Here is a 26,034-nt window from a genome sequence, read left to right on the forward strand (position 1 = left end):
ACACTGCCTCTGTGCTTGGGGAATTCCCCCGGGGTGTGCTCTGTCTCCTCTCTCTGTCCTGGATCTACATACAAAGGCAGCCGCAGAGGCCACAATCTGGCCCTCTGTTTACACCTGGCTCAGACCCACATTCTACAGCAGACATGAAATTCTCTGGATCTCATTACAAGCACTTACCTTCAAATCTCACCTTAAACCACCCCCTTCTACCTCACCTACCTTATAATGCTCACCTACTCCCTCTGTATAAGAACTTTTTTTTCTGAATAGTCACCATAACACTTTATTGACTGCTGCAGCCTTATCTTATTTAAATCTGTAGTGCATTTGGGGAGTGCAGTTTCTGTGGGAGAAGCTGTCAAAGACAAAGTTAAATTCTTCAGCGAAGCACCAATGCAGGATGCTTCACTGTATTGAAAATAAAACAATAATAAAAAGCTGTTGCTTTTCATTTCCATATACAACATATCACTAAAAATTATGCAGATGCATTTTAACTATATTACTGGGTGTTTCTTCCTAGCCAGAAGTGCAGCTACCATTGTGTTATTTTTGATTTGCTCTCTCTGGTACCTGCTGAAAACTCAATAGGAAAATTGACAAAAACAAAGGGAAAGAAGATGTCCTCCTATGTGATGTCATAATGAAACTGGGCAAAACAAAGAAAGACATTTGGTTGCCTGTTGTTTTTTTTTAAGCAGACATTAACAGTCTAATTTAATATCCTCTGAATCAATAGAACACTTGTCATTTATTCACATTTGGCACGGTCCATTAAGGTCCATCATCCTTAATGGACCATGCCAAATGTGAATAAATATATATAAATTTATATAATAAATATTAATATGTGAATAAATATATATAAATTTTAAACAGGATACAAAACTGCTTAAAGAAAAAGATTTCAGAAAACTTTCCAAGTGCTCCCTAAATGCCCCCCCATCTTTCTCTTTCCCCAAAACCCTGGCTTTTGATGTCATTTTTAAAAGATTGGATGAGTGTATTTTTCCATAATTTTTAATGACTTTATTTTCCTCTGTCATTTCTGTTTCACCGGAGGTCTTCATCTTTGGTTAAGACAAACCAGAACATTAGCAGAGGGACGTTCCAGGTTTTACCTTTTTCATGCAAACTGCTCATACACTGCCTACTTTTCCACACAGAGGGTGCAACTCCAAGCAGAGGGTTGTAGCAGCTCCTTTAAAAGCTGTTCTGTTTCATAAAAATATATGGATTTTTTAAATTGACCATAACAAATCTCTAGAACCATGGACTCTATATCTGACCTCTTCAGTATGTCATGAATCAAGAAGTCACAGGGATACCTATTTAAATCATTTGGAGTCAACTAACTCAACTCATTCCTCAGACATGTTCTATGCTACACAAATGTTCTCTTTATGTAACATTCTTTAGCGTATGGATGGTTGCTAGCCAGGGCATACTTTGATGTCCTTTTCGAAAGGGAATAACTCCATGCCCCATCTGAAAGAGCAGTATGCTAGGACACCAACTCACCAAGCACTTGTGCTGAAGGATAGGCCCAGTTTTTAAATTGCTAAAAATAAAGGGCAAGATCATGTTCTTACCACAAAGCCCAGGCTAAGGGCAGCCTGGAGCCACACTGCCTCAGAGGAAGCATGAAAAGGCACTGTGCTTTCAGGAGTTCTCTGTGTGACGTTGCACGCCATAATGCTTTATAGAAATATGCTTATTAATATAAATATGACGTAATGGAAATATGTTTTATGCCACATATGCCATGTAACATATCTCTGCAAAGGTTAAGATCTACTGAATATATTCATCCTATTTGTATGCATGTATCATTTTTGTATTCAAAGTTATGAATATTGGCTGTGTACTTGTTGATTTTAAGTAGCCTCAGTGAAGCATTTGGTCAGCTTCTTGAGAAAAGACTGTTCTCAGTAAGTGACAAATCAAGAAACACGTAAGCTGACAATGGATCTTCATAGACACCAATCCACATCTGAGCTTTCCGGGGAAGTCCTGCAGAAAACTGAATCATGCATGGACATGTGACTTGCCCATGCGACTCCAAAACTTCATTTTTTATCTGAATCCTACACAGGAGAGAGAGGGGTTTCCACCCACAAGAGAGAAATTATATAACCCCCTGGAAAAACCCCTCCATTTTGTCTTCAGCTGGCTCAAGAGGTAGCTTCTCCGCCCCCAAAGGATACCTGAAAGAAACTGGAACAAAGGACAGTAACCACAGAAGTGTGAGTGATTGCTGGACCCAAACTAAAAGAAGCTTATTGGAACATCTCTGAGGGTGAGATTTCATCTGTAATCACTTTCTTACCGTATTAGGCTTAGACTTGCGTGTTTTATTTTATTTTGCTTGGTAATTCATTTTGTTATGTCTGTTATTACTTGGAACCACTTAAATCCTACTTTTTGTATTTAATAAAATCACTTTTTACTTATTAATTAACCCAGTGTATCTATTAATACCTGGGGAGGCAAACAGCTGTGCATATCTCTCTATCAGTGTTATAGAGGGCGAACAATTTATGAGTTTACTCTGTATAAACTTTATACAGGGTAAAACGGATTCATTTGGGGTTTGGATCCCATTAGGAGTTGGGTATCTGAGTGCTGGAGACAGGAGCACTTCTTAAGCTGTTTTCTGTTAAGCCTGCAGCTGGTGGGGCATGTGGTTCAGACCTGGGTCTGTGTTTGTAGCCAGGCTAGTGTGTCTGTCACAACCAAGCAGGGCACTGAAGTCCCAGGCTACCAGGGAAAACGGGCTGAAAGGTAGTCTCAGCACATCAGGTGGCAATTCCCAAGGGGGTTTCTGTGACCCAACCTGTCACACTCTGGTAATGCTGATGGGGATGGAGAGGGAATAATTTGTTACAATTCTTTCAAGAGTGCAGCAAACTTCTCACATTCACTGGGTAGTGAGTAGGGGATGGAGCCATAGCTCAACCTACTCCCTGCCCCATTTTTGGCAAGTTACTCTCTCCCTCCACTACCACACACAGCCAAGCCCAGAAGTAGTAGTGTCCACACACTCCTCCAGGAGAGAAGCAAGCCTCCCGGTTGGTTGAGGAAAAGGGGGCAGGGGCTTTTGCTATCCTGAGAGAATAAAATCCTATGAAAACTTAGCCAGTAGAGCTGTAGCACTCTGGAGATAGGCTGCCTTTTCTTTGCCATACCTTTTCAAAACTCCTATATACATGTAAAACCCTCTTGATGGCACAACAACTTCGGCTTTTTTAAAAGCTTTGAATGGGGAACACTGTTTTTACTGTATGTCTCAAAGGATGCAGACAATCCTTCTTAACCTATAAGTAACTTCAACATTGTATTTTGACTTTTCAGCCATGTTATGTGCAGGCAGTGAGGGGTTCTATTCGTTTTGTTGTCTCATAAAATGCACAAAGTATGCTTTATTCCATAACCTTTTACTAGAGTTAAGTCTTCCCAGTTTTCCTGCAGAAAGACTTGTTAGGTGTTTTCTAGGGTTTTTTTTGGTAAAAGTTATAGATTTATTTAAAGAGGAACAATAATTTTGAGAACTCAGATGTCTTAATTAAACAAACACCTGCTTGAATTAAATGCACTTTAAGCATGAATATTATCTGTCTTTTTAATTTCGCATCAGTCCCCCCCCCCCTTCTAGTTTGTATAATGCTGCAAATCCTTACTCATGAATGGGATTAGAACAACACATGTACATTTTAACTAACAAGCCCCCTTTTTAAAATTTGTATTTATTATCTGAGGTATTCTCTAATAAGAAAAATTGTACAAAACTTGTTTTACATCTTAGTATATACACAACTATAAATTGGCCCAAGGAAGTTTCTAAAGTTGTGTTGATGAAACCGGCTATCGGTGACTTTCTTCAAGAGTTTATCATATTGATCACATATTGTGCGGTTGACGCTTTTCTACTCTTCATCTTTTGTCTTGTCAGTTGACAGTGTCGATTGAAATCTTTCATAATCTCATATTTAGGTCTTCATTTTGGGCCCATCAACCATATATAGAGAAAGCCTCCAAATTTCATTACATTCTCTCCTGTATTTACCAGTCCTGTACAGTACCATAAATCTGTTTAATTTTAAGGTGAGTTAGGGCCCACTGGTAAAGAATTTTAACATAATTTTATTTCATTAATGTGTTTATTGAGGTGTGGGGGACCGTTGTTCCATATGTTCTCACATTTTTCAGTTTTGCTTGTCTATGCCCAGGTCAACTTTCCTTCTTTTCATAAACATAGGTTGTTTTCTCTAAATAACAGTTAGAGATGACTTTGTATAGAATGGACAGTAAGCCTTTCTGTTTCATGGATGTAGTAAGTAGTTTTTCAAATTCTTTCAACTTTCTGCCTTTTTGTAGGAGTGGGGTATGTCTCAATGGTAGGTACTGATATACTGCAATTTTGATGTATTTTGTGAGCTGTTGTATTTCATCAACTGATCTATATGGATTGTCTCTAAATAGGTTTCAGAGTAGCAGCCGTGTTAGTCTGTATTCGCAAAAAGAAAAGGAGGACTTGTGGCACCTTAGAGACTAACCAATTTATTTGAGCATGAGCTTTCGTGGTTAGTCTCTAAGGTGCCACAAGTACTCCTTTTCTTTTTGTCTCTAAATAGTTGCCCAAAGTTTCATATCCCTATAAATTCCTGACTGCAGAGGGAAGTAAAAAAACTAAACCAAACCAACAACAAAAAATCCCAATGTCACTGCCAGTCTGACCTGGAGGAAAAATTCCTTCCTGACCCTACATATGGTGTTCAGGCAGACCCTGAGCATGTGAGCAAGAACCAGCCAGCCAAGCACCTGAGAGACAGAGAATGCTTGGTACCACCTCAGAGCCCTGGCCGGCCCTGCCCAATGTCCCATCTCCAGTCGTGGCTGGCCCTGATGCTTTAGAAGAAGGAGATGAAAAACCCTCCAACAATACATTGGGGTGGAGGGGAAGGGAATTCCTTCCTGACCCCTGCTGGTGGCTGGCTGAAATCCTGAAGCATGAACTTTAGGAACATAAGAGATAAAGCAGAAGTAAGCCACAGAGCTGTTGAGCCCTGCCCTCTACCATCACAAGCAACCCTGTCATACAATTGAATTAATAAATTTGTCTAGCTCTCTTAAAACTAATTGTTTGCGTTCACAACTCCTGTTGGGAGGCTGTTCCAGAATCTCACCCCTCTGATGATAAGAAACCTTCTAATTTCCAGCCTGAATTTGTTCATGGCCAATTTATATCCATTTGTTCTTGTACCAACATTGTCCTTTAGCTTATATATCAGGGAGGGTGACGAGCTATTTTACTTCCTGAGGGGTTTATAGAGAGAAATCATATCTCCTTTCAGCCTTCTTTTTGCTAGACTAAACAAGCCAAGCTTTTCCAGTCTCCTCTCATAAGTCCTTCATTCCCTGATCATCCTTGTAGCTCTTCTCTGCACCTGTTCCAGTTTAAATTTATCTTTCTTGAACATGGGTGACCAGAACTGTACACAATATTCCAAATGAGGTCTTATCAGTGGTTTGTACAATGGCATTAATACTTCTCCTTCTACTGGAAATGTCTCGCCTACTACATCCTAGGACCACATTTGCCTTTTTCACAGCCACATCACATTGGTGGCTTGTAGTCATCCTGTGATCAACCTACACACCCAGGTCTCTCTCCTCCTTTATCTTTTCCAAGGGATGACCCCCAGTTTGTAGCAGAAATTCTTATTAGACCCTATATGCATGACCTTTGTACTATTGAATTGTACAGTGAGAACTGAAAAAGAATAAAATGCTAAAGTTTATCTGCAAAGGGAAGAAAGGGGTAATGCCCATTTTGAGAATAAAGGTGGCCTGAAGAATTTTGTCTACTCAGAAATGTATTGATTTTGCTTTTGTTTAATATTAAAATCTCAGACCCTGTTTTTGCTGGATGACTGGACAATTGGAGGGATTATGACAGTGGTTCTCAAACTAGGGTCGCCACTTGTTCAGGGAAAGCCCCAGCAGGCCAGGCCAGTTTGTTTACCTGCCGCGTCTGCAAGTTCGGCCGATCACGGCTCCCACGGGCTGTGGTTCTCCACTCCAGGTCAATGGGGGTGCAGGAAGGGCGGCCAGCACATCCCTCAGCCCACACTGCTTCCCGCAGCCCCCATTGGCCTGGAGCGGCGAACCGCGGCCAGTGGGAGCCGTGATCAGCCGAACCTGCGGATGCGGCAGGTAAACAAACCGGCCCAGCGCACCAGGGGCTTTCCCTCAACAAGTGGTGGCCCTAGTTTGAGAACCACTGGATTATGATGTCACATGATATTGAGAGGAGAAAGGTTTTTTAATTCAGATTCTTTAAAACTCTTCAGACCTGATTCTCTTCTCATTTACACTGAATTTATGCTCGTAGAACTCCACTGATTGCAGTGCATATTGTCATGATTTACACCAAAGCAAGTGAGAGAAGAACCAGGGCTCTACAATTTTTGGTATTTGTTTTTTATTTCCTGTTGTTAGTAGGCTCCAGTGTGATCAACACTTGGGAGAAAAATTCTTGTTAAAGATTAAAAGACTCCAACCCCTTGGACTGAGGTCTGAGAAAACGCCTACCCCTTCTTGTATCCTCAAGAAAAGCCAGAGATTAGAAGACAATAATACTTCTAAATTAAAAAAAAACAAAAACAAGCAAGGACATTCCTCTGGTATTCTTTATCCATCATAAAGCAGCAAAAAAGGGCACCAGCTTATTTGTTTCCTTTGCAGTTCTATCATTAAAAATATATGTATTAGAAAAGGAGAAGCCTGTTAATGTCACTTGACCTTTTGTTTAATTCCTGTCAGCTAGGATGGGTTGGCCTTGTTTTCTTCCATAGTCATATTTAATGACCATTTTATCTTATTCCTCTCTCCTTTCTGTGTTTGGATTAAAGGGAAACTACTCAGCAATAACACAGAGGAAGGAAACAAAGGGCTGAATTCAGCTCTTACATATGCTAATTTTACATTAGTGGGAGAATATTCATTTCAGTGGAGCTGCTCCTGATTTACACAGGTGGAAATTACAGAAAGTATCAGTGGGTTTTTTGCTGTGTCCCAATGCATCCTGCAACCTTCACTCAAGCAGAACTCCCATTGATGGCAATGGGAGCTTTGCCAAAAGTGTAAAACCTGTGGGTGAGAATTCCAAAGCCGACTGGAGGATTTAGGTGCATGACTGACTCCCATTTGTTTCACTGGGAATTGTGTGTCTAAAGCTCCTCAGTGGCTTTGAAAAATCTCAGCCTGCAAGTTTTAACAGAATGACAGAAATGTAGGGCTGGAAGGGACCTCAAGAAGTCATTTAGTCCACATACGTCCTGCACTGAGGCAGGACCAAAGTAAAGTATTACCCTGCAGAATAGATTCTGTTTGTCTTTGAACTTCCCCCACCTTCCAATGCCACCATTATGGCAGAATCATCACATGGGTATTTTATTTATTAATTATTATTATGCTGGTGTCACAGCCATTGGGAAGTTCTTGTTTTGACAGTTATTTTTGAGGATGAGTAATCTGAAATTAATTAGTATAGTGAAAATACACTGGCAGTGCTGGGTCACTATTGTCCAATAAGCTGAAAGATACATGCACATAACATCCCACGGAGAGCGGCGTTTTCATCTGTGATACCAGTCAGAAAAGCATCTTTTGGCCACCCCTGGGTGTATGTGTGAACGTGGTCAGGATTTTTAGTTTTAATCAGACACTTTCTAGTCAGCTGATTGTTGGCTGATAGTGCTTATCTTCTGCTCCCAGCTGCTGGTCCACACGTTTCCCCCATTTCCCTACCATACATTCTCAAAAGGAAGAGAGTGGGAATGGAAATTTCTGACCTGGTTAAAGACTCCTATCACATCCTGTTGCTTCACTTTTTGTGTGTGTGTGTGTGTGTGTCAGTCAAAAGGAAAGGCAGCAACGTCCAGTTGATAGCATCAATCTCTGGAGCTTGCAAGGTCACTAGGAGCCAACCCTTCCTGCTTTCTATAACACATACTGCCCTCCCGATCAGAGGAGAGTGAAATTAACCAGCAGACCATTCTAGCACAAAACGGACACTCCATAATCTGGAAGAGACAACATGCTGGATCAGATTCACTTGCTGGCTGCTGTGACGGTCCTGGGAGTCCTGGAGCAAGGTATAGTGATTGAACATGCGTTCCCCACAATTGGATTAGCCAGTTTACATCATTGCTGCGCTCCTTTTATTTGCATTAATTAATAACTCCTGTGATGGGGTGTCTACCCCACACAAGGCCTGAAGGGGTAAATTAGGAGAATTAACTTTAGGCTACACCTGGAGGAAAAGCAGGGCATGCTAGGTCCTAATTGCTGGTGAAGTCCAGGTGCGGGAGGAGCTGGGCAGGATCTATAGAGAGGAAGTTGGTAGGCTGAGGGGGTAGGAAGATCTGCAGTTATACTCCCTGATGCAAGGGGGAAAGAGCAGGAAGCGGTAGTGATGCTGTAGGAAGCAGGCCAAGGAAGGAGCAGTAAGGGCTGGAAGAGTACAAACTGAGAGCTACTGGACTGAGGGTCCCTGAACTGAAACCTATTGTAGATAGGGTTGCCAACTTTCTAATCGCACAAAACAGAACACCCCTGTCCCCTACACTCACTCCATCACTTGCTCTCCTCCACCCTCACTCACTTCCACTGGGCTGGGGCATGGGGTTAGGGTACAGGAGGGGGGTGACAGCTCTGGCTGGGGGTGCAGGCTCTGGGGTGTAAGAGGGAGCTGGAGATAAGGGCTGGAGATGAGGGGTTTGGGGTGTAAGAGGGAGCTCAGGGCTAGGGCAGGGGGTTGGGGTGTGGAAGGGGGTGCAGGCTCCGGGAAGGAGTTTGGATGTGGGAGGAGGCTCAGGGCTGGGGCCGAGGGGTTTGGAGTACGGGCACGGGCTCAGGGCAGGGGCTTGGGGTGAGAGGGGGGTACAGGCTCTGTCTGGGGATGTGGGCTCTGGGGTGAGGCTGAGGATGAAAGGTTTGGGGTGCAGGAGGAAGCTTAGGGTTGGGGTACGGGGTTGGGGCCTGCCTTAGCCCTGCTGCACTGACAATTGGACTTTTAACGGCCTGGTCAGCAGTGCTGACCGGAGCCACCAGGGTCCCTTTTCGACCAGGCATTCTGGTAAAAAAAACAGATGCCTGGCAACCCTAGGTGTAAAGGATGGGCCTAGGTTCCCCTACGTGTCACTGCTGGAGTGACAGTGACACACTAGGGATAGCCCATTTGGTGGTGGTTGGAAGCAGACTTTGATGATACTCTGGAAGCGGGGAGAACTTTAATGTGACTTAGCCAGAGGGCTAAGCCATGAAGAGGAAATTGCTGCAGTTCCTGGCTGAATAACTACAGGAAGGGGCATCAGACTAATTCCAGCTAATTCCTCAGATGAGCCACAAGGCTTGTGGCTCATCTGAGGAATTAGCTGGAATTAGTCTAATGGAATGAGCCAAGTGGTGAGTAGAGAAAACCCTGTCACAGTCCTGCTTTGTATATTAAATTTCTGCCATTGTTCCTGTAGGTCTTCAGATGCTGAATGAGTATTTGGGCTGGTTTTCTAAATGCATTACCAGAAGGGCTGTCAGTGATGCCAGAGTAATAGGGTGGGGGAGTCTGAGGGAAGGACATCTTTCTCAGGGCTGGTGTAAACCTAAAACTTAAGTCAACCTAGCTACGTTGCTTGGGTCTGTGAAAAATTTTGTGGCCTGTGGCGACGTAGTTAGGTTGACCTGCTCCCTGCTCCAGATGCAGCTATGTCGATGGAAGAATTCCCCCGTTGAAGTAGTTACTGTTTCTCAGAGAGGTGGATTACCTGCATCAACGGAAAAAACCCTTCCATCAGCACAGGAAATGTCGAGACAGCGTAGCTGTAGTACTTGTAGTGCAAATATACCCAGTCTCTCACTTGGGCATTTCTTGATACATCTCACTTTACAAATGTAGAAAGCTCCCCAGGAAACAGAAGAATCTCTCCATTTTACAAATAGGCTAATTTTTTCCTGCAGGGTCCATGGACTTCAAACAAAAGGGTCCATGGACAGTGCAAACAAAAAGAAAACCAAACAATGTCACAACTGCAGAAGAGTAGAGTGACCAGAAGCAATGGAGAAAAACCTTTCGGCAGACAGGAAGCAAGGGGTTCTGGTAGGAAGGGAATCTCTCTAGATCTGGTTCCGCACTACATGGTAAAAAACCGAGTGGCTGGAAAGGTTTTCAGGAATCCATGTGCATGGTTTTCTGGCAGGTCTGACCGGGCGCTTGCAAACAGTACGTAGGATTATCTGCTGCCATTGGCCATTTTTACATGCTTTCTAATGACCCTAGGCTTTCAATGGCTCCTACATAGGATACACACACACACATATACACATTACTTCTTCCTAAAGCCAGCTCCCTGGACCCAGGGGGCATGAGAGTCACGAGTGTGTGTGGTTGCTGTGGTGTGACTCAGGAGGTAAAAGGTAATAGTGTGTTCCATCAGATGCCTCAGTAGTAGGAAATCTGGGACTTCAAAATCTGGTACTATGATGCAAATGAGAGAGATATGTTTGTGTCTTCTCTTTCCTTTGAAAATAACAGGCCTGGTCTATATAATCACTCTTTGGTCTGTGTATAAGTAGACTGTAATGAGTCCCCTTTGTGAACATAGTTGACTTGCTGGTGGCCAGGCTGATTGTCTAAGAGTAACTGGATTCTACAGTGGTGTTTTTGCAGTGTGGTTGGGGCCACTTATCCATGCCTGCATAGTCGGGTTTGCTTCCTTCACTAATGAAGGGAAGGGCTTGGCTGTCCCTCAGTGCTTTCAGAACTTCTGGTTGTATGAACAGTCCAGACTTTGTAAAGGTAGCTGTTGTAGTGGCTACCCACTGATTCCTAAGACTGCCTCAAATTCAGGTGACCTTTTCTAGGCAGTATCTCACAGTGCAAGGTATTTGGGTTAGAGACAAGAGATGAGACTGAGTCACGCTGGTTCTTTCTGGTTACATAGGTAGCTGTGCTGACATAGCTGGCATAGGGGGTGAGTCCTGGGAGAATCTGATTTCATATTGAGTCTTGACACATAGTGCTAAGCACTTTGTATCCTCCCACACAGAGGTGTGGGAGGAAGGTGGAATGTTGTACCCAATTATGGAGACATAGGTGCTCCTATGTGTGCTGCAGAAGAACAGAGCAAAGACAGTCTCACTTACTCCAGAAAATGGATTAACTTACTCCCAGAAAAATCACACTATAGCCTTGGTCTCAAAGTCTGAGCATCGTCTATGTCCACCTCATTGTGAACCATCCATTACCATGTTGTAGACATAGATGTGCATCATGATGGTAATCAACCATATTAGAACCAGGTGACAAACATGGCAAAAAGTTATAGCCAAGACCAGAAAGTCCACAGGAAATTATGCCCCTTCAGACCTCACAATGGACAAGTCTGATTGGCGGACCTGCCCCTAAAAATGTTGGTCCATTGATCATTCTAAATAAAAAATCTAATATAGAAACAAAGAGGGTGTTGTCTAGAGGCAGAGTGGGATAATCAGAAAGATGTGGAGGAAACTTGGCTGGTGGTGTATTACAGGTCTGAAACTGGAGAAAGGGGAAGTTTGGACACAAGAACCGCCTTCCTAAGAGTGATTAGGCAAAGGAACAGCCACCAAGAGCATGCTGAAGTAGTCCACGGGACATTACTATATGGGTTTGGACTTTACTGTCTAGGAAATACCTTCCAGATTTGTCATTGATATGTTGCCAAATTTCCAGTATGTAGCTCACCAAAAAATTGGGCCTGATTCTTATTTACACTAAGAGCAATTTATACCATGTTTATCATGGAAAGGGGTCTTGTAAGCCCACTTTAAAGGTTACAATCAGATTAGAAGGCCCGTTTTCCAGAACCAGAGAACAAGGGGAAATAGGCTACCTTGCATAATGACTTAGCCACTCCTGGTCTCTATTTAAGCTTAAATTAATAGTATCCAATTTGCAAATGAATTCCAATTCAGCAGTTTCTCACTGGAGTCTGGATTTGAAGTTTTTTTGTTTTAAGATAGCGACCTTCATGTCTGTAATTGCGTGACCAGAGAGACTGAAGTGTTCTCCGACTGGTTTATGAATGTTATAATTCTTGACATCTGATTTGTGTCCATTTATTCTTTTACGTAGAGACTGTCCAGTTTGACCAATGTACATGGCAGAGGGGCATTGCTGGCACATGATGGCATATATCACATTGGTGGATGTGCAGGTGAATGAGCCTCTGATAGTGTGGCTGATGTTATTAGGCCCTGTGATGGTGTCCCCTGAATAGATATGTGGGCACAGTTGGCAACGGACTTTGTTGCAAGGATAGGTTCCTGGGTTAGTGGTTCTGTTGTGTGGTATGTGGTTGTTGGTGAGTATTTGCTTCAGGTTGGGGGGCTGTCTGTAGGCAAGGACTGGGCTGTCTCCCAAGATTTGTGAGAGTGTTGGGTCATCCTTCAGGATAGGTTATAGATCCTTAATAATGCGTTGGAGGGGTTTTAGTTGGGGGCTGAAGGTGATGGCTAGTGGCGTTCTGTTATTTTCTTTGTTAGGCCTGTCCTGTAGTAGGTGACTTCTGGGAACTTTTTGTTGTGCTGGAAATGGTCCACCTTGATTTGTGCTGGAAATGGTCCACCTTGATTATCATACACATTGTAAAGAGAGTGGTCACTTTGGATGGGCTATTACCAGCAGGAGAGTGAGTTTGTGTGTGTGTGGGGGGGAGGGTGAGAAAACCTGGATTTGTGTTGGAAATGGCCCAACTTGATTATCATACACATTGTAAGGAAAGTGATCACTTTAGATAAACTATTACCAGCAGGAGAGTGCGGTGGGAGGAGGTATTGTTTCATGGTCTCTGTGTATATAATGTCTTTTGCAGTTTCCACAGTATGCATCCAATGAAGTGAGCTGTAGCTCACGAAAGCTTATGCTCAAATAAATTGGTTAGTCTCTAAGGTGCCACAAGTCCTCCTTTTCTTTTTGCGAATACAGACTAACACGGCTGTTACTCTGAAACCTATAAATAGTTAAATATGCTGCTTGTGTATTTTTCAGGATAAACATAAGTTGCTGTTTTATGTGGGTGCCAGGTGGGTTCAATGGCCACAGTATGTCACCATGAGCCACCCACATACTCCAACATCTGGCTTGCGACAGAGCCCCAATCTTGCTGCATGTGCACAAATTACTTACTCTGGCTCTTACATTGTTCTTGTAGCCATGTCAGTCCATGGTTATTAGAGACACAAGGTGATTAAGGTGATATCTTTTATTGGACCAGCTTCTGTTGGTGAGAGACACCAGATATTACCTCAGCCACCTTGTTACTCTGGCTCATCCACTTGGCTTGAACCACACTGTAGATCCAACTTCTCTACCCTGAATAACTTCTTAAAATATTGCTTCCCCAAAGGAGCAGTGGGTGCCAGATGCAAGCTGAGATCAGCTTCAGGAGGGTGATCTGAGCTGGCATATGTTTGGGGAAGATCAGAGCCATAGGTGAGCCCGAGTTGTAGGCAAAAAATATTAAATCCAGAGAGATCTGGTGACTGCATTCCTGAATGTCTCTTTAAACAAAAGCTCACTGTTGTAATGCTGTTTTGTTTGATTTATACATGGCAAGGATTTGTAAATCTATTAATCCTTCCTTACTAAATAAATAATATAGAAAGTGTGTTTGTGTGTGTGTGTGTATATATATAAAAACTATAAAATTTTGATGTCCCATGATTTAAGTAAGGTTTTACATCAGGAAACCTTTGTCCTAACAATCTAAACTTTGTACCATTAACCCGATCCTGGACCTTGGTGAAGCACAGCAAGTTTCCAGGCGACTCAAAGTAAGCGTGTGGATTTTAGAGCACTTCGAAAAATTGGCTGTCAAAAAGTAAACTAAGCTCAACCTCACCTCCAGTGCTGCTGCCGCCCCCCCACTATAATAACCAGTACAGTACATTCTTACTCCTCCGCGGAGGCTGTCGCTTGAATGTTTTTCAGCTAGGCATTTACTGTTTAATTTCTTGAGAGCCATGTTCTCTCCCAGGACCACACCTGAGAAAAGCCATTCAAGGACCACAAGGAGAATGCCTTTCTTTTTCCTGGAAAATGCCTTCGCTCACAGATTAAAAAAAGCTTTGTGCGCTCATGAGAAAAATCTACATTGAACACTTCAGGTGGTGATCGGCATATTTATGGCTGTGAAATGGTGTGTTCAGAGCTTTAATAGAACACCCTCTCCTTGTACATATCAGGAGACCAAAGGTAAGTTTACAAATATCCCTCTAGAGGGACAATAACCCCATCAGTTAATAACCCCTGTCCCCGGGTGGGAAGGTCTGTAAATCAGACTGAGTAACACTATAGCAATTATGTTGTGTTTATTTCAAACATTACCATGCAACCATATGTATGTAAACCAGCCTCAATAAAAATACAGGAGGAGAAAAATGGTCCAGCCTGGACTGGACCAGGCTGAAGTTGATGGTGGGATGGAAATTGTTGAAATAAATAAAATAAAATAATAAATAAATAATAAAAATAATAAAATAATAAAATAAAATAATTTGTGGTGCATTCTTCAAGTCCACCTGCAGCACACAGAATAAAAAAACGTGACTGGCTGTTTGGTCTTGGGCAAAACACATGACATCTCTGCCTTCCTTTTTCTACCTGAGAACAGGGCTACTTTTTATCTCCCAGAGGAGGGGTTTTGTGAGGCTTTATAAATTACAGCCTGATTGCCAGAAGCACTGAGCACTTGCAGCTGTTGACTTCATCTGGAGTTCTGGAGGCTCAGCCCCTCTAAAAGTGAATCCCAAAGGATCAGATTTTGGAGAGCTCAGCACTCATACTTGTGGCCAGATTTTCAAAAGAATTCCGCATCCAGTGTGCTGAGCTCTTTTGAAAACCAGACCCTGAATCTCAGTACTGTAGCTTTAAAAAACAAAAGCACTATATATGTGTTAATATTATTTGTTACAAGGGGGACTCCACCTCATTTCCACAGTGCAAAAAGCCATTAACATAGCATGCTACCAAATAATAAATTTTACCTAAAACACCCACCAAACCACTTTTCTGACTGTGTAACATGCAACACCAAAGATTATGAAAATCAAAAGGGTTTTTTTAAATGACTCATTTCAAAATTTTTATAGTCCCTGCTTTCTTGTATTTCACTCAGTTTGAACGGTAAAACTGACTCACTTTAGTGAGATATGGTGTGTGAGGTGATATCTTTTACTGGACCCACTTTTACTGGTGAGAGAGAAGAGCTCTGTGAGGCTTGAAAGCTGTCTCTCTCTCTCATATCCATGGACCAACATGGTGAAAACAACACTGCATACAACAATGGAAGATGATAAATCACTTTCACTTCCTGGCTTTCATGCGCCTCCTTGCAGTGTCTGGGGTAGCAAACACTTGCAGAACAAGGTTCAAATGCAAACAAAAACAGCTGCACAGTGACCTGGCACAATATCCCCATCCTGAGGGAGATCAATGGGTGGTACAGCAATATAAACAGCAAGATAGTTTTCTTCTAACAGTTTTTATAAAAATCTTAAACAAGATGGACCTTGACGTTAACACTGACAGTGTCTTTTTAACATAAGTGGTGAACAGACATTTCACAACATCTGTCACATGGCGAGATGTTTCTTAATTCTTTATACCAACAAACTACATAATATTTTAAACTTTATCCCACCCACCCACATTGTAACCAAAATAACCTACCAGTTCTAGAGTTAAAACAAAATAGCCAATTCCAGACTGCCACTGCAGCTCCCCCTTCTTTGTTCACAGCATTGCTGCCTGATTTAAATTCAAGGTGCAGTGCTTACCACTCCTCCAGAGGCCAGTTCCATCTTTCACATAATCAGCCAGTTTTACAACCCAGCCATTTCAGTCTGCAGATGCTACCTACCTTGAGCCTTCCTGCTTGTCTGTCTCCTGGTTTGTCAGACACAGCTGCAGAATGACTCAGCAAAAAGAAGTTAATGACTCAGCAATAGGAAGGGACTACAGCAAGCTTTCTTCTTCTCCTCTCTCGCCTTTGGAGGAGCATAAGAATCTGAGGGGCTTTGGCACCAAGTACCGAGTGTCTCTGAATCCCATGGAAACACCTTCTAACCCATTCTCCCTTTAAAGGTGCTGTGACTCGGAATTTGTGTCTTACTGTCCTGTGTATTAAGTACTCTGTGCAAAACGAAAGCTCCTCCCCCTAACACGGCTACCACTCTGAAACCTGTCATTCAGTGATGTTTCATCCCACTGCTGCTTAATGATCTTTAATCAAACCATAGGACTCAGCATGAGACTGAGACACAATCTAAAAGCATGACAGGCACCATGCCAATAGATGTAAAAGAACAATCAAAGCAACACAGTCTCCCTGCTATCATGCGACCAATATGTGTTTTAGTGCCATTCACAAGCTACTGCAGTGGCTCCTGCCCCATTCATTTCAGGAGCAACAGCCCACATCCTCAAAGGTATTTAGGCATCTATCTGGGCCTTTCTGCCTGTCCGAGCACCTCTCAGTCTTTAATATACTGATCCCATTTTACACATGGGGAACTGAGGCACAGAGGGTCAGATCCTCAAAAGTATCTAGGCACCTAATTCCCCTGAGACCAATGGGAGTTAGGTGCCTAAATATCTTTGAGGATTTGGGCCAGAGAGAAAAAGGCCTTATCTACTCAAAGAAGTTGTACTGTATTGGTAAAGTTGAAGCAATACAACCCATGCATGTGTTCACATAGTTATAGCACTAGAAAGATGCTTTATACCAGTATAATTGCATACACACTCAGGGTTTTTCACGTAAAACTATTTCAGTAACCAAAATAGTTATACCAGTAAAATCAGCCTGTAGTAATCAGGTCCAAGTGACTTGCCCGCAGTCCCATAGGAAATCTGTCGCAAAGCAGGGAATTCAAGCTAGCTCTCACATGTCCCAAGTTAACATTCTCCCCACTTCACCATCCTTCCACAGTTTAAAATGGTTTTAACAGCATGCATCCTATCTCTTTCCTGCTTCCCTAAGCTCGTCTATTGCCAGTCTTCCCTTTGTCCCTTCTCGTGATGCCTTCAAATTTGGTGGGGCAAGAGTTTTCTCCCCTGCAGTTCCTGACACAAGTTAGCTGGAAGATAATTTTCTTGTATCTCTTTGCCTCACTGAGTTCTTTTACTTGAAAATAGAGAGGCCGTAAAGCCTAGTGGTTAGAGCATGGAACTGGGTTACAGTCAGCAACTCCTGAATTCTGATCTTGGTTCTGCCACTGACTTGAAGTATGACTGTGGCCAAGTTACTTAATGGCTTACAGTTTCCCCATCTGTAAAGCAAGATCATGACTTATTTGTTAACACACATAGGCGAAAGCTTATGCTCAAATAAATTTGTTAGTCTCTAAGATGCCACAAGTCCTCCTTTTCTTTTTACACATAGGTGTGAGGATTTTCTAGTTTGTAAAGTATTTTGAAGATCTACTTGTTCTGTGTTGCCAACTTGCAATTTTATTGCAAGTCTTGCAAGAGCTGATGTTTGTTAAAGCCCCAGCTCCTAGAGTCAGGTGATTATGGGAGAATTACAGCTTTCATTTAAAAAAAAAATGTCTACCTCACATGGATGTGAAGAAAGCTTGAAAATGTGACCCTTTAAAAGCTCAAAAGTCAGAAGCCAAATAAAAAGAACCCAACATTAATTATTTTTAAAATCTCCTAATTTTAAGACAATCTAATTTTTTTTTAAAACCTGACATTTTTGAGCCCTTGAGATTGGCAATAAGAATCATTATGCTTTTCCTCCTTAACTACAACTCTTAGCCTATGACTACTCTACCATTTATGTCAGTATAACTTATCAACAGAGAATGTCAGAGAAACAACTCTGACATTATAATCAAAGGGGCTGACAAAGGAGGTGCTATAGTCATAATGAACAGGTCGGATTATGAACAGGAGGCTGCCAGACCACTATCCTCTGATCCCACTGAGGAGTACAAAAGAAACTACATCATCTGCTCAAGAAACTCCCTGCTATAGCACAGGAACAAATCTACATGGACACACCCCCAGAGCCCCGACCAGGGGTATTCCATCTGCTACCCAAGCTCCATAAACCTGGAAACCCTGGATGACCCATCATCTCAGGCATCAGCACTCTTACAGCAGGATTATCTGACTATTTGGACTCTCTCCTCAGACCCTATGCTACCAGCACTCCTAGCTATCTTCGAGACACCACTGACTTCCTGAGGAAACTACAATGTATTGGTGATCTTCCTGAAAACACCATCCTGGCCACCATGGATGTAGAAGCTCTTTACACCAATATTCCACATGAAGATGGACTACAAGCTGTCAGGAACAGTATCCCTGATGAGGTCACGGCACACCTGGTGGCTGAGCTTTGTGACTTTGTCCTCACCCACAACCATTTCAGATTTGGGGGATAACTTATACCTTCAAGTCAGCATCACGGCTGTGGGTACCCGCATGGCCCCACAATATGCCAACATTTTTATGGCTAACTTAGAACAACGCTTCCTCAGCTCTTGTCCCCTAGCGCCCCTCCTCTACTTGTGCTACATTGATGATATCTTCATCATCTGGACCCACGGGAAGGAGGCCCTTTGAAGAATTCCACCTGGATTTCAACAATTTCCACCCCACCATCAACCTCAGCCTGGACCAGTCCACACAAGAGATTCACTTCCTGGACACTACAGTGCAAATAAGTGATGTTCACATAAACACCACCCTATACCAGAAACCTACTGACCACTATACTTACCTACATGCCCCAGTTTCCATCCAGGACATATCACATGATCCATTGTCTACAGTCAAGCCCTAAGATACAACCGAATTTGCTCCAATCCCTCAGACAGAAACAAACACCTACAAGATCTTTATCAAGCATTCTTAAAACAACAATGCCACCTGGGGAAGTGAGGAAACAGATTGACAGAGCAAGACGGGTACCCAGAAGTCACCTACTGCAGGACAGACCCAACAAAGGAAATAACAGAACACCACTGGCCATCACATACAGTCCCCAGCTAAAACCTCTCCAGCACATCATCAATGATCTACAAAAAAACCTTCAGAAACAGACTTCAAAGAGAAAATGCAGAACTAAAAGTAATTTGCAAATTAACACCATTAATTTGGGCTTGAATAGGGATTGGGAGTGGCTGGCTTACTACAAAAGCAACTTTCCCTCTCTTGGAATTGACACCTCCTCATCAATTATTGGGAGTGGGCTACATCCACCCTGATTGAATTGGCCCTGTCACCACTGGTTCTCCACTTGTGAGGTAACTCCCTTCTTTTCATGTGTCAGTATAATAAGGCCTGCATCTGTAATTTTCACTCTATGCATCTGAAGAAGTGGGTTTTATACTCAAGCTCAAATAAATCTGTTAGTCTTTAAGGTGCCACTGGACTCCTTGTAGTATAACTTATGTCATTCAGGGGTGTGTAAGTAAGCCACCCCCCTGAGTGACATAAGTTACACCAACCTCAGTGCTGGTGTATATAGTGCTATGTCAGTGGGAGAGTTTCTACTGCTGACATAGCTACCGCCACTCATTGCAGGTGGATTAATTAAATTGACAGGAAAACTCTCTCCCATCGGCTTAGAGTGTCTACACTAGATATCTTACAGCGGCTCAGCTGCATTGGGACAGCTGCACCACTGTAAATCTCTAGCGTAGCCATGGTTTAAATGTCTGTTCTCCTCAGCTGTTGGTCTTATCACTGACTGAATGCTTCAATATTATTTAATCTACAATATCTTTTCAGAGCTGTTTTCAGTCACTTATGCCATAAACTGCTGGCTTGTAAATTTTAATAGCTAGGTACAGCATTACGGGACACTCACTATATCAAATAAAATTTTATATCTTCCATTGTTCTTTGCAATGTAGCCCTGTTGGTCCCAGGATATTAGAGAGACAAGGTGGGTGAAGTAGTATATTTTATTGAACCAACTTCTGTTGGTGAAAGAGACAAGCTATCAAACTACTCAGGTGGAGCTGGCAACTACAAGGGCTGGGTTCAATATCTAGGGGTTCCTCTTAACAATACAAAACAGAACCAGATTGAGTCCCCACCAAGTAATCTGGAAAAATTAACACAACCTTGGGTGCCATTAAGAGGCCAGACTTCCCCACTCACAAGCACTGAATCTACATATAACAAAATAAAACTTCTATTACAAGGGAAAGGGAAACCAGCATTCATCTGCGAAAACACAACCATGATTCGAAAGCATGTATCCATAAGCAAACACCCATCCTGCAATATGTTGGGTGGTGTTCTTTACTCAGTTTCCCACCTTGTGGTGTGAAAGTCTGACAAAGGAATATCCCTTTAACATGCCACTCCCCATGCCCTCTGCTTCACCCCACTCACAGTTGGTTATTCTTGGTCAGCGAAGACCCAGAGTTCAGAAGTGCATTCACCTGGGTTCACCTCCCATCCCTAAAAGGGACAAAACCTGAAGAAGAGTGCGGTGTAGCTCAAAAGTTTGTCCAATAAAAGATATTACCTCACCCATCCTGTCTCTCTGATATCAAATAAAGTTGTTTTATAATAGGTTTCAGAGTAGCAGCCGTGTTAGTCTGTATTCGCAAAAAAAAAAAGGAGTACTTGTGGCACCTTAGAGACTAACCAATTTATTTGAGCATAAGCTTTCGTGAGCTACAGCTCCTGTCATCGGATGCACTGATGAAGTGAACTGTAGCTCACGAAAGTGTATACTCAAATAAATTGGTTAGTCTCTAAGGTGCCACAAGTCCTCCTTTTCTTTTTGTTTTATAATGTATTTTACCGCATGCTTTGCACACTGCACCAACAGACATACATCAGGGGGTAACTGTGTTAGTCTGTATCCACAAAAACAACAAGGAGTCCGGTGGCACCTTAAAGACTAACAGATTTATTTGAGCATAAGCTTTCGTGGGTAAAAACCCTACTTCTTCAGAAAGCTTATGCTCAAATAAATCTGTTAGTCTTTAAGGTGCCACCGGACTGCTTGTTGTTTTAACAGACATACAGGGACTTTAGGGAAAGCCTTTGTACAGGTTGCAGTATCTAGAGAATTAGAAGGCTAGAAGTAGGTATGAGAGCACAAGGGCAGAAAGGAGAAGCCAGTTACCCAATCATAGTTGATATGCATTCTGAGAATGTGACATTTGCCTACATTAGAATACAGGTGAAAAATAAAACTATGTTCCACTGAGGGTTTGGGACAGACCTTTTCCTTGGCACATTCTCAGGGCCTGGTCCAAAGCCTACTGATGTCACTGGAAAGACTCCCATTCACTTCAATGGGCTTTGGATCAGGCCCTTACTGTTTGCCCTAGGGTGACTAGCTGGATGGTCTATGATGAACATTAAGGGATAAATCTTGGTTTCACTGATGTCAAAGTTTTGTATTGACTTCAATGGGATCAAGATTTTGCATTAAATCTGTTAACGCATTCTTGTACTTCCATCCCTCTCCTTCCTTATGGCTTTATGTTGTTAATCAATTGTGGGGCATAGCCCCTCTTTCCTTCTCTCTCCCCAGAAAATGTAAAAAAGTCACAGAGATTGAACTGGAGTGTTTGACCTTTCACCCTATTTTGGCCCTTTCTACCCTTGGAGCATAGTGGTGTTTGAAAATTGTAACAGGATTTAATAATGATACACAACAATGTTGCCAGTTCTCACAAGTTTATTGAGAGTCTGGTAGTGTTTGGTGTTTTAACCGAAACTGCAGTTTCCAGAGTCAAGTGATTACAGAGAAACTCAGCTTCCATTTTAAAAATAAGGAAGTTTCTAGTTCTCGTGGTTGCAGAAAAAAGTTTGAAAATGTGACCCAAGTGCACCCTAAAGGCTCAAAGACCAAAAGGGAAATAAACAGTCTCATGATTTTTGGGGCCAGATTCACGACTTTTGAATGTTTGGTGTTGGTAACACTGACACAATCTTATAATAAAGCCAACGCCTGAGGTGAGATTTGTACTCTGCACAGTGTGTGTCCTTCATTTTAGAACAGGGAAGGCATCTGCCCATGGCATTATCTTCATTTTGCAGATAGGGATACTGAGATACTGAAATAGTTTGCACAGTGACAGAGCTGGGAATAAAACCCAGGATTCTCTGTTCTTACCGTGGGAGCACACTTCCAACTCTACAGCTTCTGACTGCCAAAAGCTGCTTTACAGATGTCTCCACAAAGGACATGTTCAGTTTCAGTAGAAATCTACTTATGCTGGTTCTGCTACTCTTGTTTGGGGATCAGATAGGTGGGATCAAAAGGCATTTGTGTGTCTGCTTTGAACAACAAATGCTCTGGCCAAAGCCGGCTCTTTCCTTTCTGGGGCTGCGTTAGGGCCAGCATCTCACCAGGTGGCGCTGTTTACGAAGTCACAAGGGCTACTGTTGTGTATGGGAGGAAAGATTGACAAATATGTTCCTGTAAAAAGCATTTCATGATTAGTCATGTTGACTCAGGGGAAATGTGGTTATTTTGCCATTGAGGATTAAATTCATCCAAGTGCAGAGGGCTTGCGAAAGGCCCTATTATGCTGTGATCTCTTTGTTACACACCAACCACAGTCCCCATAAACACTTAACACAAGGTTTTCAGAGATGGCTAGGGCCTAATTTCAACCTCAAAAATGTGTGTGCGTGTATATTTTCATATGCCCATATGATTTAACATGCAAGTGCATGTGTAAACAGGCAGATATACACATGCACACAAACTTGTCAGCCTTCAGTCAGCTGCCTGTTGATAAACAGTCACTAGCAACACAATTACCTAATGCTGTGCTACAGGATTTAGTGATGGACTATATCTAAGCAACAAAGGACGGCAATCCAGGACCCTGAAGACACAGCTGGGTGGGATAGAATGAGCATATCCCTGTGCTTCCCCTGGAAACTGAACTGCTAACTTTCTAACTGGGTGTGTTTGTGAAAGAAGCCTGATGTGAAACTGAAAGCAGTAACTGATGCATAGGGCTCATTTAATGAAGACCTTCCTTTGTGATGCCTGCATGTTACACAGGTTACCATAGTAGCAGCATCCATATCAAAAGGGCCAAGAGGCTGGAAGAAGTAGGTCAGTGTGGTCTAAATAATACCCAGACATGTCAGTTTCAAACTCAACTTGATCAGGGGAAGAAAAAGAAATCCAGAGACAAGATTAAAATACATGGCTTCGAAAAGTGCATTTCTCTTCATCAGAAAAATACACCATGAGCTACTTTTTAAAGCTATTTATATCTTTTGTGTTATTACAAGAGATGGGACTGAATCAAACACCAGAAACCTGACCACAAACTATAAGGGAATTTGGATGCTACTTTGGACCCCAACTTCTCAGCTGGTCTTTATTTCTCTAATGGCTCAAATCAAAACTCCCACACTCCAGCTCCATGAAATGATGATAAAGTTCAGATCTGGACCCAAATTTTGCAGACTAGCCCCCAAATTTAGTTATTAACTTTGCCTTATTTTTATCTGATTAAATCAAATTTACTTCAAGGAGCAGAGGAAGCAAAGGAAGTCACGCTGAAGTTATGCAATGTACATTTTATTTCCTTCTGTGTCATATATCGGCTTCAATGTTCTCATGCTTGGTTTGAACTCTCTGTACTGTTATGAGACACATTCCAATATCAATTTTATAGATTTAAAACCCGAGTGTTTCAGATAGGCTTGCTGAGGGCTATACCATCACTTTCAGGTGAGCTCTCCCCTTAACATAAGGTATAACCACACAAGGAAAAAGGGATGTTCTTACCTCCTGCTAGCTAAAACGTGATAAAATCCTATTGAGGACAAGGCAGTTTATAGGTTTCACACTAGTTAGCAGATCAAGGTAGAGATTATATGGGAGTACAGGGTTTACCTTGACCTGCTAATGTGTTATTACTGTAGCTGGCATTGCCTGGCCTTTGCTAGGATTTTACTTCATGTTAGTTATGATGATTAGTGAACATAAGGTCAGAATGAACATATCTTATTCCCTAGTAAAGACAAGACCAAAGAGTGAACTCTCTGTTTATGGGTGAATTTCCTCTAGAGAGAGAACCTTGAAACAACTTAGCCATTCATTGCACTAAAATTTAGGAAAAATTGTCTTTTCCCCATCCACGCAGTTAACATCACTGTTGTACTGTGGGTTCTTATATTTCTAGTTTTTTAAAAAATGCTTTAAAAGTAATAATTACTTCAAAACTGCCAAACCAGGACTCACTAAGCAAGAATTAAGAGTCTTACAGAAAAGTTCTTTTAGAAAAGGGTAAAGGAGAGGGAATGGGGTAAGGAAAGAGCCTCCATTAGCCTGACAAAAATACAGATGTTCAAGGCACCGACATGTTGTTTGTATCAGAAACATTAATTTGGTATCAAATTACCTAGTTTAGATACATCCTTAATCCTAAATATTTAAAGCTCTGAGTTACTTGCTGGTAACTGGGATGTATAAAAGTGACCACTCAGATATCCCTCATGTGTGAAAATATGGCTAGCTGAAACAGGGCAATTGTGAGTCACTGCAAGCAAGGTGATGAGGTTGAGCCTGGCCAAACATCTAGGGTGTCAGCGAACAAGCAAGCCCCAAGAAGGTGAGCTCCTGAGCTAGCTCTTCCTGAGGGTTTACTGAAGCGAGAATCAATTCTGTACTTTGGTGAGTGGCTGAAGCAAAGGGCTGGTTACTGAACAGAATGTGTTTAGAACTAGAACAAGGCATTTTAGGTCTGGCTCTGCACCTATGGAGTCATTGGGAGTTTTCCCATTGACTTCAGTGTGCTCAGGATCCTTTTTGAGCTGACTGGTGACCTCACAGGTTTGTTCTGAAAGCTTGCTATATGGATTGCCAGAGTAACCAGGCACTTATGAGTCACCGGCAGAGAGATCACCTACATATAACAACATGAGATCGGGCCTCGTCTACACACAAAATATATGCCGGCATAGTTAAAGTGATACAGCTCCTCTCCCACAGCGTGGATGTGGTTATACTAGTATAAATGGGCTTATATCACTATATCTTAGGCTATGTGCCCACTGTGCACCTTACAACAGCACGGTGTGCCACTACACCCGCACCATTGTAAGGCACGCAGTGTAGTCTTTATTGCTGGGAGAGAGCTCTCCTGGTGACCAAATAAAACCACCCGCAACGAGGGGCTGTAACTTTGCTGACGGGAGCGTGGCTCCTGCCGATGAAGTGCTCTCCACACCGATGCTTTTTGTCGTTAAAACTTTTGTTGTTCAGGGGAGTGTTTTTTTCACACCCCTGAGCGACAAAAGTGTTAATGATGAAAGTGCAGTGTAGACATGGCCTTATTCTCCTACGGGAAGGGGAATAATCTATACTTGTATTAGGCAGCTTTATATTGGTATAACTGTGTCCACACTAGCAGCGGAACCAGTATGACTATATCAGTAAAAAGTCCCACCCTTAACTATTACACTGGTACAAAATGCGTATGTAGATCAGGCCTCAGTTTAACTAATGAACAGAGAAGCACCAAAGAGATGAGCTCCCAAATAAGCGCAGAGAGACCTGGGAAAAAAACATGGTGGATAGAGGTGATCTTCTCAGATGCTTCAGGTCCCAAGTGAAGACTGATGCTGGAGACAACCCTGGAGATAAGCTGATGGTGTAAAGAGGAGGGTTGTGGGTTCAATAAGCATAGGAATGGTTTCTGAGATGAGAGATGACTGGATAAACTAGTCAACATTTGAGTGTCACCCCCTGAAAACAGCCTCAAAAGTAGCCTGGCTTATTAGCGAATTTCAGGTTAGGACTATTGGGGCAGGGGAGCTCTCATCCAGCTTCAGTAAGCAGACAACTACTTTCAGTGTAATTAATAAGAAAGAACACATACTCTGTAAGAAAAGGGGAAGAATAAGAATACAAAGATGTAATGGACGCTTGAACCTTCATCATTTGCACAAAATGAATGGGAGGCTCATTGTGGATT

At 42.4% G+C, this 26,034-nt stretch overlaps 1 protein-coding gene across 1 annotated transcript in view; it reads right to left on the bottom strand.

Moving 5' to 3' along the window:
• The window catches only part of CANX (calnexin), a 57,470-nt gene extending 41,297 nt beyond the window's left edge, over window positions 1-16,173 (bottom strand). Inside the window, exon 1 of the mRNA XM_073355391.2 lies at window positions 15,963-16,173. The gene's annotated coding sequence lies outside the window, so the exon portion shown is untranslated. The remainder of the gene's footprint in view (window positions 1-15,962) is intronic.
• Window positions 16,174-26,034: the final 9,861 nt, after the last annotated feature.

The sequence above is a fragment of the Lepidochelys kempii genome, chromosome 8, assembly GCF_965140285.1.
Source record: "Lepidochelys kempii isolate rLepKem1 chromosome 8, rLepKem1.hap1, whole genome shotgun sequence".
NCBI classification, from domain to species: Eukaryota; Metazoa; Chordata; order Testudines; family Cheloniidae; genus Lepidochelys; species Lepidochelys kempii.